We start from the raw sequence: 23,823 nt of genomic DNA, 5'->3' as shown, positions 1-23,823 counted from the left end.
CATGCAGCAGTCAGGAGCGCCAACGCCAGCGTTAAGCCGGCACCTCGCAGGATTGGAACTACCTTTAGCCTCATGTGTGCGCCATGAGAGGTGAACGGGACAGCACCGGAGTAAAACTGGCGCCTGGGGAGGAGAGCTCTCATTTTGGGGAAGCCGTTGCGTGAATTCGGGGCCTGTCGGAGTATGTCGCGTCAAGAGACGAAGAAACGGAAGCGAACAAAGACGCGAGAACACGAGGTAGCAGCAAATAAATCTTTGATAATCGCTTGGCTTTCGTCTTCAAAATACGCATGCAGACTTAAGTTTCTAAGAATTTTTGTTTTTAGGGCAGCTTCAAAAGTATTTCTCGCCGTGCATGGCTCGGCGCCGTTTGCGTGGGTTTTACTCCTGCAGCATGTCGAACCAGTCCACCCCAAGAAAAATATGGCGTGATTAGAATGAGAATCATATCGACTCGACTTTAAGTAAGGCACGAACTCACCCACACGAACGCACGAAAACCCTACAGCCCATGAAAAAGCTTGGGAAGGGTTCACAGCCCATACTCCTTGTCGCACACTGATTTAGTCCAGCTACCAACCTGATATCTGGACACACGATCGTTTGTCACCCCCAATCTATTAAGAAATGACTGTAAACGTCACTAACCCGAAACTATGTGTTGCTAAAGACAACATTGTGAGCGAAAACTAGAGAATTTAGCGCAGGGGGGGGGGGGGGTATATTTTTTTGCCATAGTGCAGAGGTAACTTAATGAACATAGGTGTATTGATAAAAGCGAGAGAATGGATACGGGCGGCCATTCCAACACCTGCCTTTCAATTTCGCGAGGCGCACCGTACAACCTCGACGCCGCTCCGCGCGCGGGGTCGCTCCCAGCGTTGCGCGCAACACTGCCAAGTATAGCAAGCAGTCTTCGGGGCGTCGTCCCTTGCGTCACCCCAGGCGCGGCGGTGCGCGCGTGATAACAGTGCCGCCGCCCGCAACACCGCAGGAATCATACGGCGGCAACGTCGGGAGAGGAAGGGAGGCTTTGCAAGGTGCGCACATAAGCAGGCAAAAAAAGCGCCGCGGCGGCCGTCCGAAGGGCGAGGGAGGAGGGTGGGCTCCGACGTATGACCCCATTTCCCCGCGGCAGCGGCGGAGCGCGTTGTTTACGGCGGCAAGGTGACTTCTGCGGCGGGCCGAGGACAGTTCTCCCCGCGGCGGATCGTTCCGAGGGACACTTTCACCTCCCTCGCGGCTTTGCCGATACCTACCACTTTCACCTTCGCTTTAAGCGCGCCGAACCGATCGGCTAGAAGCAGGAACGCGCGCGCGGACCGAACATGCCCACTTGGGATCGTCTGCTAATCTCTGTTGCATGCACAGTGCGGACAACCTACACAAACGCAAACGTCTTGTTCGCTGGCTTTGTCAGTCGCGACAGTGGTTATTTTAAAGCTCCAGACGTGACGGTTTTGTGGTCAGGGTCAGTGGGAAGGATATCGGCGTTGATATATATATATGCGAGCGATAGCTGACGAGGCCTACGCGGTGTCCGTTAGCAGACGACAGTCACGGCCCACGCCACCTCACGGCGGCCCTTGTCGCGGAGGCGCGCGTAGCAGACGACGCGTCAGCTTTTCCTTTTAGAACTGTCTATCAGGCCCCCGTGCGTGGTCGACGACGCCGCGATTGGTCAGTAGCTAAGGGCAGTCGCTTCCGGCTTGTGCAAGCTGCAGCGATCGGTCGCGAAGTGTGAGAGGTATTAATAAAGAGCCGACGAAAAGTTTCAGTTTTACATTTTCGAAGGGCGTGATGTCGGGGGAGTGGGCGAGCGCCTTCCGTGGCCCAAATTTGGAGGGGACTCGACACGGTGACAGATTGACCATGACCTAAAAGAGGACAACCGAAAAATGTGGCGCCGCGAGTTTCCCTTTCAAAACGAATGGGCAAGGACGCGTAGTGCGGACAGAGGAGCTCCGTTCCTCCCGTTGTCCTCAAGGCCGGCGAATTCCAGTGCCTCTCGTAAATCTCGATGTAACCCGAGTGGCCCGAGGCTCTCGAATTGACGTCGCTGTACATCCGCACCGCGGGGTAGCCATCACCTCGTTCGTAAGACGGCCCGAGCAATCAATCATTACGTCTCCTCCCCTCTTCCGCGCCTCCGGGTATGCGCTATGGGATAATAAAAATCCGTGGAGAATTCGGTTTACTTGACAATGCGCATAAAACCATACGGTACATTATTCTGTATCATTTCGTATATATGTATATATTGTGAGCATTTGTGTGTAAGCTACGATAGTGCTCGCTTCAAGGACACATGGAAGGTGGCTGCTACTTTCGTGTCCAATTCACATTGCACTCCGTCTGCTTCTCAAGACCATTATCATCACCATGTCGCACCTCATCTGTTTCTCATACCCATCCACATCATCATTCCTCGGGCTGGTATTCTCGGTTGCCTCTCGGAATAAACGCGCCGTTCCGACTGACTCTGCGACGTCTCTTCTGGGTGACGGCTGCCTTTGACGTCTCCCTCAATATATATATATATATATATATATATATATATATATATATATATATATATATATATATATATATATATATATATATATATATATATATATACGGGGGATGAGTGTGTGACAACTTCCTCAAGAAAGACCAGATGGGCAAGAGCGTTGAGGGGCGTATAGACAAAAGAAAGTTAGTGGTTTGTGAAATCTAATTCCGCAAGGACTGCGAAGACAAACAGCGCTAATTGAAACCAAAAAGAAAACATTACTGACTATTACCATACTCCTAGTGCGAAATTTGTGCGCAGCGCGAGCTGCAGTCTTCTCGATCACGACGCATAGCTGCTGCGTCTCAGGAAGGGATTGCGTGATCAGCGAACGCACGGCGGCTTGCGCTACTCGCAGCGCATCGCAGCATGTTGTTGTGAATCGTGTTTGAAGCTCCCGCGCAAATGCCACGTGGTTCGGATGAACCACGAAAGTGTGGAGAACGCTGAAGGACCACGTGCAACACGCAGCGCGCGTACAGGGCTTCTGCTCTGCCGCACCGCCCTCCCCCTCACACTTTCGCCGATTTTTCCTCCGCCGTTTTCATTGCCCTCCCTCGGTCGGTTACGACGCCGTCGCCGCCGCCAAACCACAGGCCGCCAAAGTGCTGCGCAATAAAAGTTCTACAACTACGTTTTCAAAATTCTCTGCACCGATTTGCAAAAACAATGCTCCAACGCTGCAGGGCGATTAGCTAAGACAGTGAGCTAAAACCAAAAGCAAGTTTTGCGATGGCGCGCCAAGTACCAAAAATTGTTAATGGCCTGCGGCTGGGCGTGTCCGGATCAACCCAGGATTTGAACCCAGCTGTAGCAACCGCTCAAACAGTGAGTTCAGCAGCGGTAGCCGACTTTTCGTGTTATACTGAAGCCGAGTAAAGGTGCCCCAAATCGGCGTTGTATACAGTTGTGGCCATATATAGGTTTGACAAAAGACCTGCTGTTTTATTTTTATTTTTTTAAGAATCGTGGTTTTCGAATCGAATTGTTCGTTGGCGCAGATCAAACGGCGGAAGTACCAAGGCCAGAGAAAATAAAGGAACACCGTTCGCATGATATTAACGTTATGTAAAATGCCGCAGTTCGATACGGCTCGTTTAAACGCATGAACGCAGCTACAAAAAAAAAAAAGAAATGTTGTGGGATGGCATTTTTATTTTCTGAGCTTTAACGTCCCTAAGCAAAAACTAGGCAGCTCTGTTGTGGTAAAGCTCCCTTTGTTTGCAAGAGCAGATGTCGCTCTTTGGAGATGGACGAGTTATGAAGGAAGTAATACGAATCCGGTTCATTGGAAACATTGCCTTGTTACAATAACACTCATACTAACTTTAACGCAAACTTCACTCAACGAAGCTCTGCATTGAGGAGAGCAGATAATAGGCATAATACTAGTCGACTCCTTTGCCTCATGATGTTTTATGGGCCGCTTGTTGCGATTGGCCGGAGCCGACAAAATTAAACGCAAATTAATCAAAAAGAGATTATAAGTTAGTTATACGCGCTTGAATGCAGTGCACTTTCCTTTTTATAGTAGCATGAATGGTGGGGTGAACAGTAGAAGTTCCGAATAACATGCCCGTATAACGAATACCTGTGGGCCACTGCATATCAGACTACTGCGAGCCGTCGCGCAGACGATCTTAGGCCGCGGGCATGTCTGCCACGGCACCGGCCTATAGAGATGCAACTTTTCATGAAAGTTTGAGGGGCGTGAAAAAAATAGTTTTTTTTTTAGAAAAATACATGAAAATGAAAAAAAAAAGAGACGATTCCGCACATATCTATACAATAATCGACATAGTTATTTATGCGCAAGCCATAGATCATTTATCAAACGCGAAAGTGACCGTAGTTTCTGGCGGCTACACGAATGGCACCAAATTGCGGCCGCTGTAAAAAGAAAAAAAGTAACCAAAATACACACGGACACATATTTTGGTCCGAACGAGATTTGAACGCAGGTCGCCAGAGCCGCAGCTAAGTGGGGCTACTGCAGCACTCACCCTGAATCGTGCCCTGATGAAACAAGAATTATCCAGAAGCGTGCCGCATGACAGGTGAATAGGACGGCACCGCAAACACGACGCACCAGTAAAGAAGTATTCGATAATCACTGGCTTTCGCTTTTAATGACGTAAGAGACGTAATTGCCCGATGGATTCTTCCGTTTACACTGAAAATAATATAATTGTTTCAGGTTGCATCACAAAAGTGCCAGCAAGGCTTACGCTCTCAAAATCCGCTTACGATTTCACGACAAATCATTGATTTTACAAAACATTTCCCTCCCTGCAGGTAGGTCGCAACACAGCGAATTTCCTCGGAGAAGCTCCGTTTGTTGTTTTTTTAATGTTAGCTTGGATGAAACAAAGAAATAACCTGTTTCTAATGCTTTTTTTTTTTGTCAGCTCACATCTCTATGGCCCACTCGCATAAGCTACCCTACCACTTGCGTGACACTGTTTTTCACACCAGTCTTTCATAGTCGGTCTTTCACCACACGATTGCTATGAACTGTAAGAAAATACGGCACATTCAAGTCCGATCACAAGTACACTGACCAAGGACGCGGCCGCGACATATGTGAAGGCCGCACGGTGGCCCTTTGTCAGCCTCACTTCCGGTTCCTGTTGTATTGCGGCGTTTGGATGCTACACGATGTCAGCATACTAATTGTCAGTTTTGGGAACCTACCCCTACTACATCACTGCTGACGTGACGTAGCACTCGATGCCATGGGAGAATTAAAATTTTGACTTTAGTTGTAAAATATCGCGGTGAATAAGGCATCCTCTGCTGGCGTGAAAATGACGAGGGCACCCTAAACTCCAATCTATTGAATAAAACGAAGTTCTGTGTTGTTTTCATGGCTCCTTTAAATTTAAATCCGGGCTACACTGGAAAAATTCCCGTGTGAAGATAACCGCCACGCTGATTGGAACCTTAACTGCAACGAAATAAACTAGATATTAATAATAAGAAAAAACAATGAGTGACGGCGTGCAGGCGACTTTCCCGCTCTTCCCCGGTGACGCATCCAATTCAGCTGAATTCAGCTGAATCGCTAACGCCGGTAGAAGTTCATGCCGATTTCACAAAATAAAAGAAAAAGGCAAAATGCATTGTTTATTCTGGCGATAACGCCATCAACAAATGTATACGGGTAGGAAATAGTCTGGGCAACAATAAAGGAACGCAATAACGTTTACCTTGAAGAGGCCATGAAGGCAAAATACTAGTTTGTTCAGTTTGAAACAAAACTTTGTTAACTTAATCAGCTCCATACCAGTCACAAAAGGTGTTTTTTAAACAAAAAAAAAACGCAATAAAATTTAAAAAAATTCAAACTAAGCTCTGCAGCCGCGTAATATTGGTCGGCGTGACGTAATATGGGCCATTAATAAAAACACACCGTATTTACTCGATTCTAAGCAGACCCTTTTTTCCCACGATCGCGATGCCCAAAGTGCTCAGATTCGAAAACCTAATCGCCACCCCTCCTCCCCCGCGCTACTTTTTTTCGTGGCCCCACCTCGACGAGACTGTCGCAAGGAAGAATGTTTTGTTTGGCGGACATTAAAAAAATGGTATAGGCAGTGAACCCACCGCTCACCTTTCATTCAAGTATGTCGCGCAGCTTGGGCCGCCACTATCAGTATACCACAGCAGGTCGTCTTCTGTTCCGTTGAAGGTGATTAAAGGACTTCGCCACAGCGTCAACTTGGGCCCGCTGCCACGCGACTCCGAAATCCACCTTGCGATGGTTGCTTAGAATAGGGGGTGCTTAGATTCGCATGCAAACTTTTTTTTTTTTTTCCAATTTTTTCAAGAAGTAGGGGATGGTTCTCAGAATTGGAGGGTGCTTAGTGTCGGGAAAATACGGTAGTTATGAGTGCGTGAACCGCACGTTAGCATTCAAATGATGCGATCAAACTGAACTATACTCGGTGACAACTTAAGAACGGCACCGATGATGATGATGATGATGATTTCTATTGGTTTCCCCTTTGTATCGGGGTGATGACGTGTCATCTTACCAAAAAGGACTAATATACATATGTTTTACACTTTTGGTTTAATACTATCGCTGCTTAGGGCAGGCACAAAAAGCTTATTAGGCACAAAATACTTTTTTTTTCCTGTTACAGGTGGTAACGGTCCTAGGCAATATTCCCCTCTCTGCTTTTCGTCCACCAGCATTCTAATCTTCTTTTCGTCCCCTCGACAGCCTTGAAGGTAACTTCCTCTGTGATACCCTTAAATCCTAGGGCTTCTGAAAGCCCAATATTCCCTTCATGTAGATTTGGATGGATACCCTCACATTCTAACACGATGTGCCGCATAGTTTCTGTTTCTTTTCCGCAGACCACGCATACCCCATCATTTTGTGAATACTTCCCCACGAAACTCTTAGTTCGCAGGCAACCTGCTCTAGCCTCAAAAAGCAAAGCACTGCCCTGGGAATTATCGTAGAAATTTTCCTTTCTGATGTTCATCTTCTCAGCCCTGTACATCTCTAACGACGTTTTAGCTTCCATTTTTTCCCTCCATTTATTCGTTTCAATCTGCCTTGCCTCTTTTTTGGTTACCTTGGCTGTTTTGGATTCCCCACTGTTCTTTCCGTATTTCATCGTTAGCCTTCTAGTCTTTCTTAACCACTGCGTGTCCACGCTTTTCAAGTACAGGTACCTAAAAACCTTAGTTGCCCACCTTCGTTGATCCATTGCCCTCAACCTCATCTCAAAGCATATTTTACTCTGAGCTTCTCTAACTTCAAACGACGCCCAGCCCATATCTCCCTGAACTGCTTCGTTAGTTGTTTTTCCATGCGCGCCTAAGGCCAAACGTCCTACCGTTCTCTGGTTTACTTCAAGGCCTGATAGAACGTCTGATTTTAAGCAGAGTACAGCATTCGCAAACGTGAGACCCGGAACCATTACTCCTTTCCACACTCCTCTTACTACTTCATATTTGTTATACCCCCACAGAGCTCTATGCTTCATTATAGCTGCGTTTCGCTTTCCCTTAACCTTAAGTTGCTCCTCGTGAGTACTTAAGTAGTTATCCCCTTCGTTTATCCACACTCCCAAATATTTATATTCCTTCACTCTAGGTAATTCGCCTTGCTGGATAGACACTACGTCGGTGGTAGCGTCATTGAAAACCATTATTCCTGATTTTTCTGCACTGAAATTTAATCCGAGGTCAGTGGCTTCCTGGCCGGAAGTTGCCGCTGTGCCTTATCACCGTAGCCGGATGTTTCTCCGCGCGGCGCAAGTAGGGCGTTACTGGGAATATTTTGAAGATGGCGTGAGCCGCTCCCGTGATTCTTTGGACTTGATATGCTTATAAACGACTCCAGTGACGACAAACAAACTGCGTGAGACAAGGCAGACGATATTACGCATTCATAGCAAACCCCTTTCAAAAACCCGCGTGCACTGACGTCACGGGTCCTGCGCTTTGGCGGAGTGATACACTGCATGAGGTGGAGCCGTTCTTGAGTTGTAACCGAGTATAGAGGCGCCTCTACAATTTCCCAGTCACGTTTATTGGTGGCGGCATGGATCGGCGGTCACCAGTCATATATACAACAACACAAGATTCTGTGACGCCATAAATAAATCGTGGGAAAGTGGCTTTCTCGAACATCTCAAATATTCGTTTGAAGTTTGCGATAAAATTGGTGTCGTTTTCGTCGTGACAAAGCCGTCATTTGATATGTCAATTTTTTTTTCACGCACTTATACAGAGGAAACATTGGTGTCGAAAACATCTGGGCCCTTAGCAAAGCTGCTAAAAGCGGGTTCACGCAATGCATAAATATACAAACACCGATTCAGGTTATATGACATAAATTAAATGTGCATGATTCAGTTAATAATAGATGCGTACCACAAGAGGTCAAAAGCAATTTGTTTCACGCAAAATTCACATGATTTACGGCCATTACCACGCAGGAATTAAAAGAAACAGGCTGAAATATTATCATGTGATGAATGACAGATTTAAAAAAAAGTAGAGGTTTATTTTCCCCAATACTCGTTTTTAACGCACAACAGAAATTAGTGCTCTGGTTTGCAGGGATGAGGAAGCTATTTCATACTTTCGTTCTATTGTAGTTTATTGCGCGTTTGCCATATAAATTGTTTTCAGGTGGAACGTTGAAGTTTTTGTTTCTTTGTGGTCTGGTTTCCCTTAGTGGGGCCATAAATAACTCACTTAGGAGGGGGCTGTTATTTTTCAGTATTTTGTGTGTAACACAGGCGGTTTCGTGGTATCTGGCGACAAAGAACGGCATCATATTTACCTTTTTTAAGATTGCAGCAGAGTGCTCCGTAAGATTGGAGAAAGTGATAATTCTGACAGCTCTTTTTTTTTAATTTCACTTCATTTATTATACCCTGAAGGGCCCGGATGCATCACATAAGGGGGGCGGGGGAGAAAACAGTGTTTTTAAAAGTACCATTGAACAAAACAGGCAAAAAACAATAACGAGAACATGAAAGCCGGGAAATACAAACAAAGAATACCTTGAATAAAAATTACACAAAAAATGCACAATGGTAACATTTAAGTAAAGCGAACAGAATTCTAAAATGCAAAACAGCAGTTGAAGCAGCAGTAGTAGTACCATCAAGTCACAAGAGTAGAATTTCATGGTTTATATATCATGTGAACGTCTCTTCAAGCTTATCTCTAAATAGTTTGTTATCGGTACACGTGGCGATATCAACTATGTTATGACGGTGATGTTATGGCGGTGTCCAGATAAGATGGACAACTATACCTCTACCGCCTCAACGACTCTGCAGTACGCTAGACGACAATGAAATATACTCAAATACAGCATTCTTAACGTTTTCGAGAGGATATGCGGTCGTGCTCGATATAAAGTAGTACAGGCGTTGCTCAGCTTACAATATATTATTTATATGAGCTTTATAACGCCTTCCTTTGTCCAACGTTGCAGCAAGATAATACTAGGATTCGACGTATCAAATTGTAGATGTTGATAATTTAGGTTTCCCTTCGTAATGTGGCTGTTGGGGACAAAAATGTGATACATTTAGTTTGGGTACGTTTAATGCTAGTGTAATAGAACCACTCTGCTACGTTACACTGTTCCGTATTTGCAGAGAATTCTTGTTATTTATTCATTCATTCATTCATTCATTCATTCATTCATTCATTCATTCATTCATTCATTCATTCATTCATTCATTCATTCATTCATTCCCTACTGTGATTTTTACAGGAGTAGGCACCAACAAAGAACACATGTCAACAATGGTTTTTTTTTCGCAATAGTTAATAAAGATAGATAACGAAGGTTGACACGAGGTTCAGGGTTTGCTGCAACAAAGAAATTATACATTAAAGGGCAAAAAAAGATAAACGGCGAAGAAAAGATAACTCTTGCTCAAAAGGATACCCAAATTGCACAGCCAAATTTTATTATTCCTTGTCTGGAATTAGTAATACTGTGTCGTCAGCTTAGAGTATTGTTTGCACGTTACTAATATGAACTGGAAGATCATTCAATGGGAATAAAATAGGTCTCAAGACAGAGCCCTGTGGGATGCCGTGAGTTATGGGAAGGAAATCGGACCACTCTGCGTAAACCTGTACGCACTGCTTACGGTATTCTAGCTGGTTTAGGAAACGTTTTAGCGTATTATTACGGATACCATGGCGTCTGAGTTTGTTTATTAGTACAAAAGTGTTTTTTTTTACGTTTAAGAAAACACCAATAACCACTTTCTGTTCATTTCATGGCAACATCTCTTAGAGCGTAACGATATCGTTTGCGGAGCCTCACTGTTTTCAAGTGTTAAACTTCGGTCGCCAGCTCGTAACCGCCCGAAACTATTTCCGTTTGTTTGAGCAGGAGTCATCGAGTTATGGGGCTTATTGTTTATCTAGTGACCAGAGCTTCACCGTTAGAACCGAGAGCGAAAGCCGTGTCCGGGAAATTTCACTTACACGGTTCGGCAGAAGGTGTTCCTAATGACAGCTTCGTACTTGTCTGTATAAAATCGATGTTGCCTGTACATTTCGGACGCCTGTGGCCTAGGCAAGCGGGAGGAAACGGTCACACGCAGCACACGCCTCCATGTACTTCTACTAACGAATACCTGCACAAGAAGTGCCAAGAGGCCTTCGTTCTGCGCCTGACTTGCACTGTTCGTGAGGACATGGAAAATATTCTGTGCACGTGAACTTTCCTCTATTCACAGCGGCTTACCCCGAAGATGACTTTGCGACTGCGTGCTTATCCATGAACCTCAGAAATGTCATCTACCATGGCACTCGGCTGCCGCTGCTGCACAAGCTACGCAGGGCCCCGGTTTGTTTTCTTCGTTACTGCTGTTTGCACCAAATCCTGTGAAAGTTACATTCAAACACACTTTCGTGTGTATGTGCGTCTTATGTGCGCGTTCCTGCGCCTGTTAGTGTTTTTGTCCCTGCCGCTGTTAGCATTTCTGCGCGGGCTTGTGCGATTACGCGTCTTCACTCATCACCCTTCATCATTCCCATGCGAAGTAGCAAGTCAAGCTACCTGCTAGCAGACTTCTGTGCATTGTTAAAGTTTCTCTCATTCTATCTCTATCTCATTTGTTCCTCTTGGGTGGCATTTTTTGCCATGAGTCCGCCCTATTACTGCCAATTTTTGGCTCTCCTTGGAATCAGGTCATAGATCACCGGAGAAGGACGGACAAATGGAAATACACCTTGAAATCAATTGAAATTGAAATCAAATTACTCAACGATTGCGACATCGTTTTCCACTGAAGAAGAACGTTGGAAGGCTTCAAAGGGACCGCATTTAGATCTTCAACATTACTGGCTGGCTAGATTATTACTGTGCGTCCTTCATATGGTTGGTATGACGCCGAGTTCCATAAACGCCACGCCGCTGACTCAGCCAATCTACCGACACGCCACGTACTATTCTCTCGAATGCAAATTGGAACGGCCACACCGGAAGATGTCTGGAATTGTGTCAGACATCCCATGGCGCACTGATAAGAGAGGATGCGGGGCGAAGAGCAGCTTATCTCAGACACACATACCCAAAAGTAGTTCGACTGAGAGAGCAGAATAAACAATTGAGAAAAACCGCAAAACAAAAACAAAGGTAAATGGCGGCGAGCTAGGCGTAATCTGCCCTTACACAGGCATTCCCTCGGCTTCAGGCGCAACTCCTATCAGCAGCGCTGATAGAGGGAATGCCACAGCAGCAGACGACGGGGTCCCTTTCTTCTTTCCGTGACTTCCTGACGGAGCGCACGCGCGAATGCGAATGAGATAAAAGGAGTGGGCAGGCAGGCAATAAAACAGAAGCAGAGATCGAAAGATAGAGCGGAGCACAATGGCGGGCTTAACCCACGAATGATAAAAAGGAGAGACGTGAGCCAATGTGACACAGTGTGCTGTTTTTCTCCCCGAATCTGGGTCAGCGACTCGTCTCTCGGTGTCCGAAAGCGGGCTTCTCCCGCCAGCCGGCATAACAGACGCACGCTTCGAGAGAAAATGAGCAGACGACACGCTTCCGCCGGGGTACATGCGCGGCATTGGAGCCGGGTGAAATCAGAAGTAGTTGTCGTCTTGTTTCCTATTCCTCTTTTTTTTCTCTCTCTATTTTGTCTTCGTGCAAACGTTGCAGCGGATGGGTTATCTTACGTCTACACTTTACTTTCCCTAATGAAGCTTTTTTATGTGTTTGTCGCTGGTAACGCTCGTAACGATCTCAATCTCGCGGGCCGCTACGTTAACGAAAATAAGAAGCGGTAACCATTTGGGTTGCGGATAAATATGCGACTTCCGTTTCTGTTCTCCAGTGCAGATGTGGAAGGTATGAGTAATGTGTCTGCAAGACGCCTGCTCAAATAAAAGAATTGAACTTGCATGTAATTTCGGTTTTAATAATGCGCAATGGCTTCCTCTTTGTTTTCTTTTCTTTTTTATCTTCCCTTTCTTCTTCTTTCCTTCTCTTTTCTTTTTTTTCTTACTTTTTGTTTCTCTGTTTGACAGTCTACGAAATGTTTGACAATCACAACTATCGTCGATTAAAATTTTCTCTTTCAGATGTTTACAGGACGTCCATTAATAGCAAGCATGTCAAGCACAAGGTCGCATTAAAATTCCGCTGACTGCATAGCGTACATTAACTAGGGATATTAACTGCATAAAAACGAAGACAAACTCTGGTAAGGTACAAAGAAAAGAAATAAATTTTTTTAGGATTATGCTTGAATTGCGGAACTCCGTATCGGGCATCATTCCCAAACAACAGTCTTCTCTGGCCATTTGCCGCTAAAATTGGCCGATTTAGTACCCTCTGAATTTGTGCCATCGTAACTCTTCGTCTCGCCAGGATTTAGCGTGTCCGTAAAAAGTGCGTTATTAGAACTTGCGGTTCAATGAGATGATAATGATGAGGATTAATGAAGCATAATGCGAAAGCGAGGGCAGGACCACGCATGGTAGTTTTTGTAAGGGGGCCTTAAGTAAGGTTTTTTGGATGTACACAAAGCTTTTTTTTATGCATGAGGATAGCCGCAATTTCGGTGATCCTTAAATGAAAATTGTTATATTATAAGGCACGCGCACTTGGACCAACGATGACCTCCTGAACCATCTCATTTGGTTTTGCCTCAGATTAGATCTCTGTAGATCGCTGTAGATACCCATGAATCCTCATTCCGTGAACCCCCCCCCCCCCCCCCCCCCGTTTCACCGAATCGCACTGTCCGGACTATCAAGCGGTCTTGCTCGAGCAGCATAGGGCGACATCGGGTGTCGTCCTCTTCCTATGACGACATTCAAAATCAAGGTCGGCGGGCTCACTCACGACTGCACTCACGCACCCCCTACTCACCACTCATGAGTGAGTGGTGACTGAGCCTTACCATCATTTCGGACTGGCGAGTGTGAGTGCGAGTGCGAGCCCCGATCGCAGTGAGCACCGCTCACCACTCGCGAGTGCGAGCGCCACTCGCGGCGTCACTGATTTGGGTGGCCTTCTGACGCCGTAATGCATTAATGCTGTTCGGTTTCATGACTCATGAGGGTCTGCTGCACACACTCGCGTGCGAGGGGAGACGAGGAGTGGTGAGCACGAGTGAGCGAAAGTGGTGACGGCGAGTGGTGAGCGTGAGCGCAGGTGAGTGCGGGTGGTGATGGCGACTGGTGAGCGTGAGTGTGAGTGAGTGTGTGAGGAAAAACATATTTTTCTGTGTGAGTTTGAGTGAGTGAGTGGCAGCCAATTTTGCCGAGGTATGCCCAAAATACTAGCCCACTTCATCTCAGAGCGCAACTCATCTTAGAGCCTACATATTCTTCTCGAGTTCACTTAATCTTACCCGATACTTTAATTCCCTCTCGCCAACAGGCCTGGAAACCTCCTTACCAGTTAAGCCTTCTCTCTCTCTCTCCCCCCCCCTCTCTCTCTCTCTCTCTCTCTCTCTCTCTCTCTCTCTCTCTCTCTCTCTCTCTCTCTCTCTCTCTCTCTCTCTCTCTCCTTACTTTTTTCCGCATAGAAGGCAGAAAACTGAACAGGCTGCCACACGTTTACAGCGTGGGACTTGTATAAATAGTTAATCAGGTGCAGCGTACTAGTGTTTTGCATGGCAACTGGAGTTCGCACTGTTCGCGGATTTTTGTATTAAGCGGCCGTAAACACGCAGTCCTGTTAAAAGGAGGACCACTGAGTAGTACTGAGACATCCGCATTGCAAGAGAAAAAAGAAATCAGAGTCCTTCCACCTCGTGATGGGTTAAACCTAGCGGAGCTGGCGCTCTGGTGCGATTGGCTATGTTCAGGTTTAGCTGTATAGGGGATTATCTTTGTTATCTTATCTCATCCCAACCTTATCCTATCTTATCCTATCTTATCTTATCTTATCTTATCTTATCTTATCTTATCTTATCTTATCTTATCTTATCTTATCTTATCTTATCTAAGGACATATGCGCGATCCCTATGTCACAGACTAGGGACGCGCGATTGGTGGGGAGAGACAATTATCTTTTATTGCACCAACCCTACGCCAATTACGGCGCAGGCTCCAGTGCGCCGCACACGTGGTCGTCCAAGAGCGCGGGGAACTGCGCTATGCCAAGAGGTATAGAGACGCCGCCCGTGAAGACGAGTATACACGACTCGGGAAAGAGGTGGCGGCAGTGCAGAGGGCTATGAAGTGGGGCTGTAACCATACTGCCTCCGTAGGTGGCGATGCTTCGAAGCGCAACACCAAATCTGGGAAAGCCAGCATACAAAAACCAAGGTTACGTCAATCCAATTAAAGTCGGCTTCACCTCAGAGCCCGGATGTGTTGTCGAAAAGACAATCTTCCAGGGGTGATATAAGCGTTTTAAGGGGGAAGCACCGGGGGCTCGGGCTGTCGGCGTCTCATGTGGTCACGATTACAGTGTACTGTAAGGTAGATGTGTGTTCTACGGGGGAAAAAAGCAACGTAGAATGCGGGTCCCTTTTGCGGTGAAAAAATTGTATGGAGCGCAGGCGTTCCCCAGAGAACTCCTGTTGCAACCAGCGCCACCTATAAGTTTTTAAATCAAACTTAACAGTTATTTAAAGGGCTTTATAAAATTTTACACCATGCACTAAAGAAATAAGACTATTTAAAGCAATAAAGATTAATTTACCAAGCAAAGCTTCTGAAACCAATTGGTAAGCAGCGGCCGCCAGGGGCGCTGCTTACAACAGTAGTTCCTCAGCAGAAATTTTCATCGCAAAAAGGACCCCCCCTAATCGGCCCCAAACGACACGCCTGTCTCTTCTAGAACACTGTGTCACGCTACTAAAACACCGGGAAACTCGTTTTCCAACGCCTCGAGCTAGAACGTGACGCGTACTAAAAAAAACGCCCCCGGTACACTTGTTTTCCAACGCCTCGCGCTAGAACGTTTTATCTCCGTGGGCAAAAACACGTACTAACAGACCCCACCGGGACACTCGTTTCCCAACGCCTTCGTGGTTCAAAAACACGAGACTTGCACCGAAGCTGTACTCCTCTATCCCCCAACGGCTTCATTTCGGTGGGCAAAAACGCCAGGGCGCCCAGAATACATAAGGTTGTTCGTTTTTTTTAATCTGGAGGGGGGGGGGGGGGGTAAAAATGGGTGCTATTTTTTAAACCGATAATCGGGGAGAAATCGGATTTTTTTTGTAAAACCATTCCGAAATACGGGGGGGGGGGGATAAAAATGGGTGCTATTTTTTAAACCGATAATCGGGGAGAAATCGGATTTTTTTTGTAAAACCATTCCGAAATACGGGGGGGGGGGTTCGGGTAAATCTACTATTGTACTAAGTTATACACCCAATTTTGTTTTATTAGTGTAATTTATTGTGGTTGATTTAACGCGCCGACGCTACACATGTGATGAGGCGCGCTGTAGTGGATGGCACCGGATTAATTTTACCACCTTGGGATCTTAAACGGGTACCAAAATATCCAACACACGGGCGTTCGCGTTCTCGCCTCCATCAAAAAAGCGGCCGCCGTGGCCGGGAATCGAACCCGCGTCCTTGGGCTTAGCAGCACAACGCCATAGCCACTGAGCCATCGCTTCGGTTTGCGTTATCGGTATATAGGTATCAAAAGCTTCTTAAATAACGCGTTAAAATTTTGATTCAAGCAGATAATCGGACGGAAATCAGGGTTTTCTAGCAAATACTCTACCAAAATCTGGCGTTCGTTTGGAAATAGATCAGTAATGATGACAGTAAAGGGGATTGACAACTTTCAATAAATTAAACATTTTATTCACAAAAAAATGGTCATCGATTTTTCACACATTCTATACATTAAAATCTGCATGCGCAACATGGCGGTCTCCACTCTAGACCTGTCCGATCGTTGAACGTGTCTCAGCTGGGAGAAAGTTCTCTCGACGTCCCAGCTTCCATTATCTGGGCACAGCAACGTCAGTGCAGCATTTTCTAGCCTGCAGTAGCAAGCGGTAGAGTCATGCCGATACTCAACGAGTTCGAAAGCTCTGTTTGTGGGGCTTGCCTCCAGCGAGTGCTAGTTGAGTACGGCGAACCGTCAGCCCACACTTGTGCGGATTGCTCTTTTGAAAAGGTCCTCCATTCGGGGAGAAATGTGGTTTAACCCTATTCTCCTGAAGCATGTTCGGGTGTAAGAATCGGGTAAAACCGGGTTAAACGAACAACCTTAAGAATACACCTATAGCATGCTTCGCCCCTCCCCAGGTTTCACGTTAGTGGAAAAGGCGCGATTTTTTTTTATTCGTTTGATTTATTATTTAGTTTTATGGTTACACTTTCGTTTTATTCTGGCTTAATTACCAGGTAACTACAATGCGACGTCGTGTCGGCGAATATTAATGAACAATTTTAACCTCATTGTAATCAGGATAGTATACCAGTACCGCGCAATAATGATCTGACTGGAGATTCAAGTCAGACTTAGTGAATATAGCTTCGATGCACTGCCACTATCATTAGTTCAGAATCTGTGGGACTTGCTTCGAAGCAGTTGTAATGCAGACTGTAGCCAGGCGCTAGCCTATCCATTTATCACCGTCAGCGTACATCATACCCCTTGGCTCGTGCGATCAAAGAGACGCAGAACGCTACGCTCGTGTGAAGATACCGCTCGCTGCCTCAGCTGTTCTTCGAAGTGCGACCTTCGCAACGACTCCCGGTTTGCGGCTACGCCTTCTCAACTGAGAATAAATCCTGCTTAGATAGTTATCGTTTAGCACAGTATAAGCTGGGATCAGAGGTTTTCTCTGGTACGCGAAAACAGATGAAGCCATTTTAAATGATCACACTCGCCCCTATTGGAGAATGCACTGGCAATCCTGTGGTTCAGCTTCACCACAGTGCGCACGAGTGGACAATTTATGCGACAAGCAAAGCAAACTCAGTGAATGACAGCAACGCGCATACGATCCTTCGCACGTCTTGAGCAACAGGAGGCCGCGCACCTCACAACTCCAAGTTCAGGAAGCTAGCGGGCGACGCCGCCAGGACCCACGGGTTACTGACCGTCGCCTAACAGAGCGGGGACGCTGCCACTCCCACTCCCCCCCCCCCCCCCCCCCCCGCCCCAAGACTCTTCAATTTTCATCGATGAGAATAAAATTCTTTAAAGCGAAGCTTTCTATCCCTCACTCGTGGCGTTGAACACGAAAACGCGCTGCAGGAAAGCTAACTTTTTACAGAAAACATGTGAAGTTTTTTTTTTCGGATAAAAAAGAGCGCTGCCCGTGGTCTGCATCGAACCTAGCTCCCTCGCGTTATGAAGTCGACGTATATCTGATTGCGCCACTCTCACTATATTTACCTTATTCTACGTAATTCAAACATCTCCATAAAAAAGCTTATCTTCAGAGTTAAAGTTAAAAATAATCAATCACATTTTCATTATACAAATATCGTCCATTTACATTAAAGTAAAATGTTCTTTCTACCTACGCACAAAATTATACGTACAATGCTGAAAAATATGTCCAATGCTTTTAGAAAGGTCGCGTGAGGCGAGCAGTCAATGTAACATTCTCACCCAGTTCACGGGCTTAAACACCGCAGTACTTTACACCCTGCGTGCAGCACTACTATACACCAATTAATATACCTCACCCAAGGTCTTACAATGCAACCTACAAATCCAGGACAAGGTCAAAGCAGTTCCGATTTTACTTCGACTCAGGCTGCATGATAGAAAGCTTCTCGTTTTAACCATCTTTCTTTTGAAAAGCGGGCTCAGATTTTTTTTTAACGCGAAAGTGTTTTATTCTCGTATGCACAAAGATTTCGCTGACGTCATATCCGTCATGGAGGAGACGCCAGTACAACGAAGCAAGCGGCCTGTAAAGGGTGCACCCCTGCACACAGTGTCTTCTTGCGGGGAAGCAACCTTTAGTACTAAAGAGCACGTTAACCTGCACACAGGTCTTTTTGCGGGGAAGCAACCTTTCGTACTAAAGAGTACGTTATACTTAGGGTTGTTTGTTTTCGGGTTTTATATTTTAACACGAAAGTGCTTTATGCCGGGATACACCAAGATTTTCCTGGCGTCATATCCGTCCCGGAAATGCCGCCAGTACACCTTTGCCGAAGCGACCCGCCAGGAGGACGTCACTCCCCAGGCACACCCACAAGACAGCCGCCGACCCGCAAATCATGCTCAGCTGCAGATTTCGCTGCACATTTCACTTTCGTGTTTCACTGATTCCTGTGACAAAGGAATCAGCCACAGTTTTTTTTTCTCTGACTTACTCCCTTGGCTCACAACTGCGTTATGCGGTGTGGCACGTCGCAGCCCAGGGGGTCGTGCTTGCATTGCGCTAAATTATAAGCTGGACATCATGAATCGTGGAAATTTCATTTGTTGGCAGCATAGTTTGGTCAGTCGCGAGCACTGCGGTGAAGCTGGGCCGCGGGATTTCCCTACCTCAGTAAAACCACTACGCCTGGTAAAATTACGAGCATCCCCATAGCTGCTACCACCACCAACATCATTATCGCCATCAACCTGTTTCAGTTTTCCCAAATAACCCAATCTCAGAATTTTTCCTATCATGTACTGCCGAACTTTTGCTGCTGCGTACCTCCGAAACGCGGCAACTGCCGTGGCAGTGTGAGTGCGGGAAAAGTACGAAGAAAAACTTCATAGACGCTTTTGAAGCGACGCTTTCTACGCCTCACTGATGTAATCGACGTCCGAGTAACACACACTGCAGGAAAGCACACTTTACACCATGGGTTTCACAAAGGGTGAATCCAGTCATGCCCCACATAACATAACAATGCGAGGTCTTTGCACACATAACGGGCCTCTCGTAATGCGGAAAATGTATTTTGGAAGTGCACACTCGGTTAGCGATTATGATGATGATGATGATGATGATGATGATGATGAAATACATTCCCTTAGCAGAATTGGACTTTGGCTTTTGACTTTGGCGGTGTGGGATTGGACGTTGGCTCGGGCTTTGACTTAGTTGAAGTGTGCTTAGGGAGTTTGGATTTTGGAGTTTGGGTGAGTGGATTTCGGACTTTGGCTTTGACTCAGATTGAATGGGAGAAAGCTTCGAATTATAACCATCTGTCTCTTAAGGAAGGGGCTTTGACTTTTTTGTCTTTCCTGCGTTCTCCTGGACTTCGGTTATTCGGCACAGTCGTTCCGCAATAAAAGGACTCGAAGAGGTTCAGACACGCGTCAGCCTGTTTGTCCCGGAAGCTGCGGGTGACAGCAGCGGCAATGGCCTCAGCGAAAACAAATCCCTGCCCGCTAAAGAAGAAACAAAAACAAAAGCACCTTCTTCCGGTTCATCCGCGGAAGCCACTTCGCCTAAACGATTCGAACCAGGTCAGCGGCGCAAAAGGTCGAGGCCGGAGCTTGCGTCAATCGGCGGGAAACATGCGAATCTCCCGCCCTCTGTTTCCGCGGGAATAGAGAGGCAGATACTACAGACGGAAACGGCGCTAAAAAGGAAGCGCGTTCTTCCAACGACGACGAGGTGGCCAGAAGTCGACGACGATGCCCCGGCGGGAATTGCGCGATCATTGCGAGCACGCGAAAGAAGGCGAAATGAGACGGCGGGCGGGCACGAAGCAGACGAAACCACTGCAGACCAGTGACCTCTACGAGAGCTTTCACTTGCCGGGCCCGTTCGCGCGCCCTCCTCCTCCTGCTGTCCCCCTCGCCCAGCTCTCCCTTCCCCTCTCGGAGGAGCGGCTCGGTGAGTGCTGCCGCGAGCGGCAACAACCAACGAGCGAGGGCCTTGGCCCGCTTGCGGGCGCCGGTTCCCCTGACCTGCTTCCCTTCTCCCCCGCTGCCCAAAACTGGGTCATGGAGCACGCACACACACGCGCGTTCCCCATGCTCTCGCTCTCTCTGGCTGCCTGTCGGCTGCTCGCGAAACGGCCCGCTGCCAGAAAAAGATCGGCCGTGCGCCTCACCGAAGGGCTTCTTCGATGGCGCCGCCCGTTGCCGGCCCCCCATTCCACGATCGCCGTCACGTGAATGTTTGCCCGGCGTGAACGCTTCCGAGAGGTGCTGAACGAGAATTTTTCGCGGCGCGAACCCTGGAGTGAATCGTCGCGGCTGGAGAAAATCGAGCGACGTCGTCTGCTACGCGCCGCAGCGGTGTCGTCTGCTCCACGTTTTGTGTCGTCTGCTCCGCGTGGCGGCCACCCCCGGGCTGAAGTTTTCGCCGGCGCGCTTGTGTTCTGGAGCAGCCAACTAAGTCATTCACTTCTACTGCTTGAACCGCTCTAGTGCAACGTTGGTTTGTGATATCGTGGATTTCGAAGTTGGTGCGTCGTCAGCGAAAGAAAAAGGCAAAGCCAGAGTCTGCTTCGATGCCCCACGAGTGGCGTCTGCTGTGATGTCCGCTTCGAGAAACTTCGGAAGAACGTGAAACTACTGCCTATCACCTGGAAATTTGCGATCGTTTGGCAACCTGTGCGTAGGGAAAAAGATGTACTTACCGCACCGTTTCGAGAGTGAACACTTTGACGTAAATGGTTGAAGTACCGGGCATTCGCGGAGGAACCGAACAATCTCCGAATTGTGTTTGTGCGCGAAACGATGTGAAGTGATAAAGACGGGAACCATAACCGACTACTGTGCCGGGTCGTCGAAGCTAGTCGACGTCGCGGTTTCGTCACGTGCAGCAACATCGGGTCTCTTATCAGGATTTGAACCGAAACCTGCGGCACGCCGTGTTCACCGAGAGTTTCATTTTTATTTCTTCGTTAAGGTAAGTCCGTGTACTAAACTTACGGGTCTCCCTTTCCTGCTACGACCCAAAAAAAAAAAAAGCTGCATTTAGAAACCCCGTCACTTGACATGAAGAATAGCAGGCTGCAAATGTGTGGCGACTTGTACTTTACAATGCATGTATGATTCCTTCCACAGTGCAAAATTTGGTAGGTATTCAAGGCGTAAATAATTTGAAGCAACGCGTATGGGCCAACTATGCTCCTGTATGACTAACCACTCATAAAACCGCCCATATGACTGCCCAAATGAAATAACCACGAGTTATAGTTAGAAGCAGAAGTAGTAAAGGTAGTTGTTATGAAAGCAGGAGTAGCGAAAGTTGTATTTTGATTGCAGCCTCAGCACGGGGGTAGGGTAGGAAATCTTGAAAACGGCATCTCCTCGTTTTCAACCGTTGAAAACGGGATCTCATCGGTAAGTGGTCGAACGAATGAGTGTTTATTATAGCCTCCATTCTACTTTACTCAGTAGTTCCGTACAGCCAGGCGGTAGTATTTGCTGTTAGCGGTAATTGAAAGGTAAGCTTGTTAACAAGTTCTACATTCCTAGGATAATGTTTGACATTCAAGATAATGTCAAGCACTCGTCAGTGATAATTCAGCAGATGAAAGAGCCAAATAGATAAAGAACCATGCCCGCTTTGTTCGTTTAGATATCCTAGACCTGACATCAAAAAATTTCAAATTTCTGAATTGTTTTCTTCCTCTGTGTTATGGTCTGTCGTGACGAGAAAGAAAAAAAATCGTTGAGTTATTTTAAGGGCAGGTATTTGGTTATTTCGCTCGGTTTTGTCGGATTGCTGCTATGCTCATAATATTTCAACGTCGTCGTCTGTATGACAGCAAGCGCTGACAAAAAAAAAGGGGGGAACAAAGAAATGGAAAAAGCGGAGAGGGGAGGCTGTTCTTGTTTGGCTTCTCGATCACGAGGTGGGCTTCGTGACGTCACTTTCACTTCCCAGTTGAACGACCTTCGCAATCCCAGATTCACCGGGCACCCCTTTCAGTGTCGCCGCTTGGCATGTACTTGGCTTGGCTCCGTACGTATGATTTCGCCGCATCTTGGGACGCAATCTCATTGCGCGTTTCTTTCTGTGATTATGGTGCGCGCGAATTTGGGTTGTGTGTGTAGCCGCTTTTAGCTACCCGCGCAGAGCGTATGTCGACTCTGGTGGCTTCCTTGTTCGTTGTTTGTTTGTAATGTAGAAACGACGTTTACTTGCGAAACTTTTCTTCCTTCACCCTAAGGACAAAAGATTGCTCCTGGATAGAAAAGATGTCTGATGCCTTGGTCTATCCTTTAAGCTCATCGTATGTGAATTTATAATTAATAGTATCATATGATTAGTATTACTTTTATTGTTTATCAGCGCATGCACGGTTACTCGTGAACGTTTAATATACTGCATTATATACTTATTTTCCGAGGACTCACATGCTGTCACGTGAACACAAATTTTCCGCCGAGGAGTGCTTTCCTGGTACAATAAGTCGATGTTCGTCAGTCAGTGCACTTTACGGAACGCTTGCTTATTTTTCGATGCTAGGAACTTCTGATGCGGTTATTGGAGGTTTTCAGAAACGGCTTTGCGTCATATCACAAAATGACTCGCATTGCAGAACAAAATCAGAACCAAGTACATCAAGCATCTCCTCTCTCTCTCTCTCTCTCTCTCTATATATATATATATATATATATATATATACATACACACCCATTTCTCAGACCTTTACGCACCCATGTTTAGCCGATATTACGGCGTTGTTATCTTTGACCGCTCTTCTCGTCGAGGTCACCTGCTAATGCTTTCCTGATCGCTGTCGTCTGCTAACAACGGGCACGTAATGTCTTCGGCGATTGTGTGGTATTCATCGAACATGCTGGATTCAGTGTTTTTTGTACTTGTTTTTGCCGAGTTTTCACCGTTTTCCCATCACCTTCTACTATTCCTAGCGTATGTTTTCGCGTGTTATCAAAGTCTTGACATTTATTTATTTCTGATTTATTTTGCGCCGGTCAAATCTCATTATCTTCCCATTCGATTTCGTGCGTCCTCAACAGCCGTTATTTTCGTTCGTATATACACCACCGATTCATCAGGCAACGGCACTGACTGGATACTTTATTGCTTGGGGTCCGGTGTTTACGCACATACTGTTTGTCCGCCAAGTCTGATATTTGTTGAGTAAGTAGCCTAATTATCTTTGCTATTAGTTGTCGCTGCTCATGTTATTGCCGGATACATTTCTAGGTCGAAAATCGATTCTCAGTACTTTTTTTTTTTTTTTGGGGGGGGGGGGGAGGGTCCGACCTCAGCGTTTTATTGGAATTTGCCTTCCATTCCTTCATGCGATTGTAAATGTTGTCACTATTACCGTTTGTTTCAACCACATATCCCAATGTAGGGATAATTATATGGAAAATTTAGCGCCTTAAAAAGAAATATCACCAAGCCTACGTTTTTTTTTTTTAGTTTTCT

At 46.5% G+C, this 23,823-nt stretch overlaps 1 protein-coding gene across 3 annotated transcripts in view; it reads left to right on the top strand.

The window, feature by feature from the left end:
- Positions 1 to 23,823, top strand: part of LOC144162602 (uncharacterized) — a 112,432-nt gene that overhangs the window by 30,837 nt on the left and 57,772 nt on the right. Inside the window, exon 1 of one of the 3 annotated variants that reach the window (XM_077693212.1) lies at positions 20,381 to 21,321. The exons of 1 other annotated variant lie outside the window; for it this stretch is intronic. The gene's annotated coding sequence lies outside the window, so the exon portion shown is untranslated. Of the gene's footprint in view, positions 1 to 20,380; positions 21,322 to 23,823 lie in introns of those variants that run through there. One more of the 3 variants, XM_077693210.1, reaches the window with a different exon arrangement.

This window comes from Haemaphysalis longicornis, unplaced genomic scaffold (assembly GCF_048455015.1).
Source record: "Haemaphysalis longicornis isolate Haplotype H1 unplaced genomic scaffold, Haemaphysalis longicornis Haplotype H1 scaffold_12, whole genome shotgun sequence".
In the NCBI taxonomy this organism is placed as follows: Eukaryota; Metazoa; Arthropoda; class Arachnida; order Ixodida; family Ixodidae; genus Haemaphysalis; species Haemaphysalis longicornis.
The sequence above is the reverse complement of the archived record's forward strand: the minus strand, read 5'-3'. Positions and strand labels throughout refer to the sequence as shown.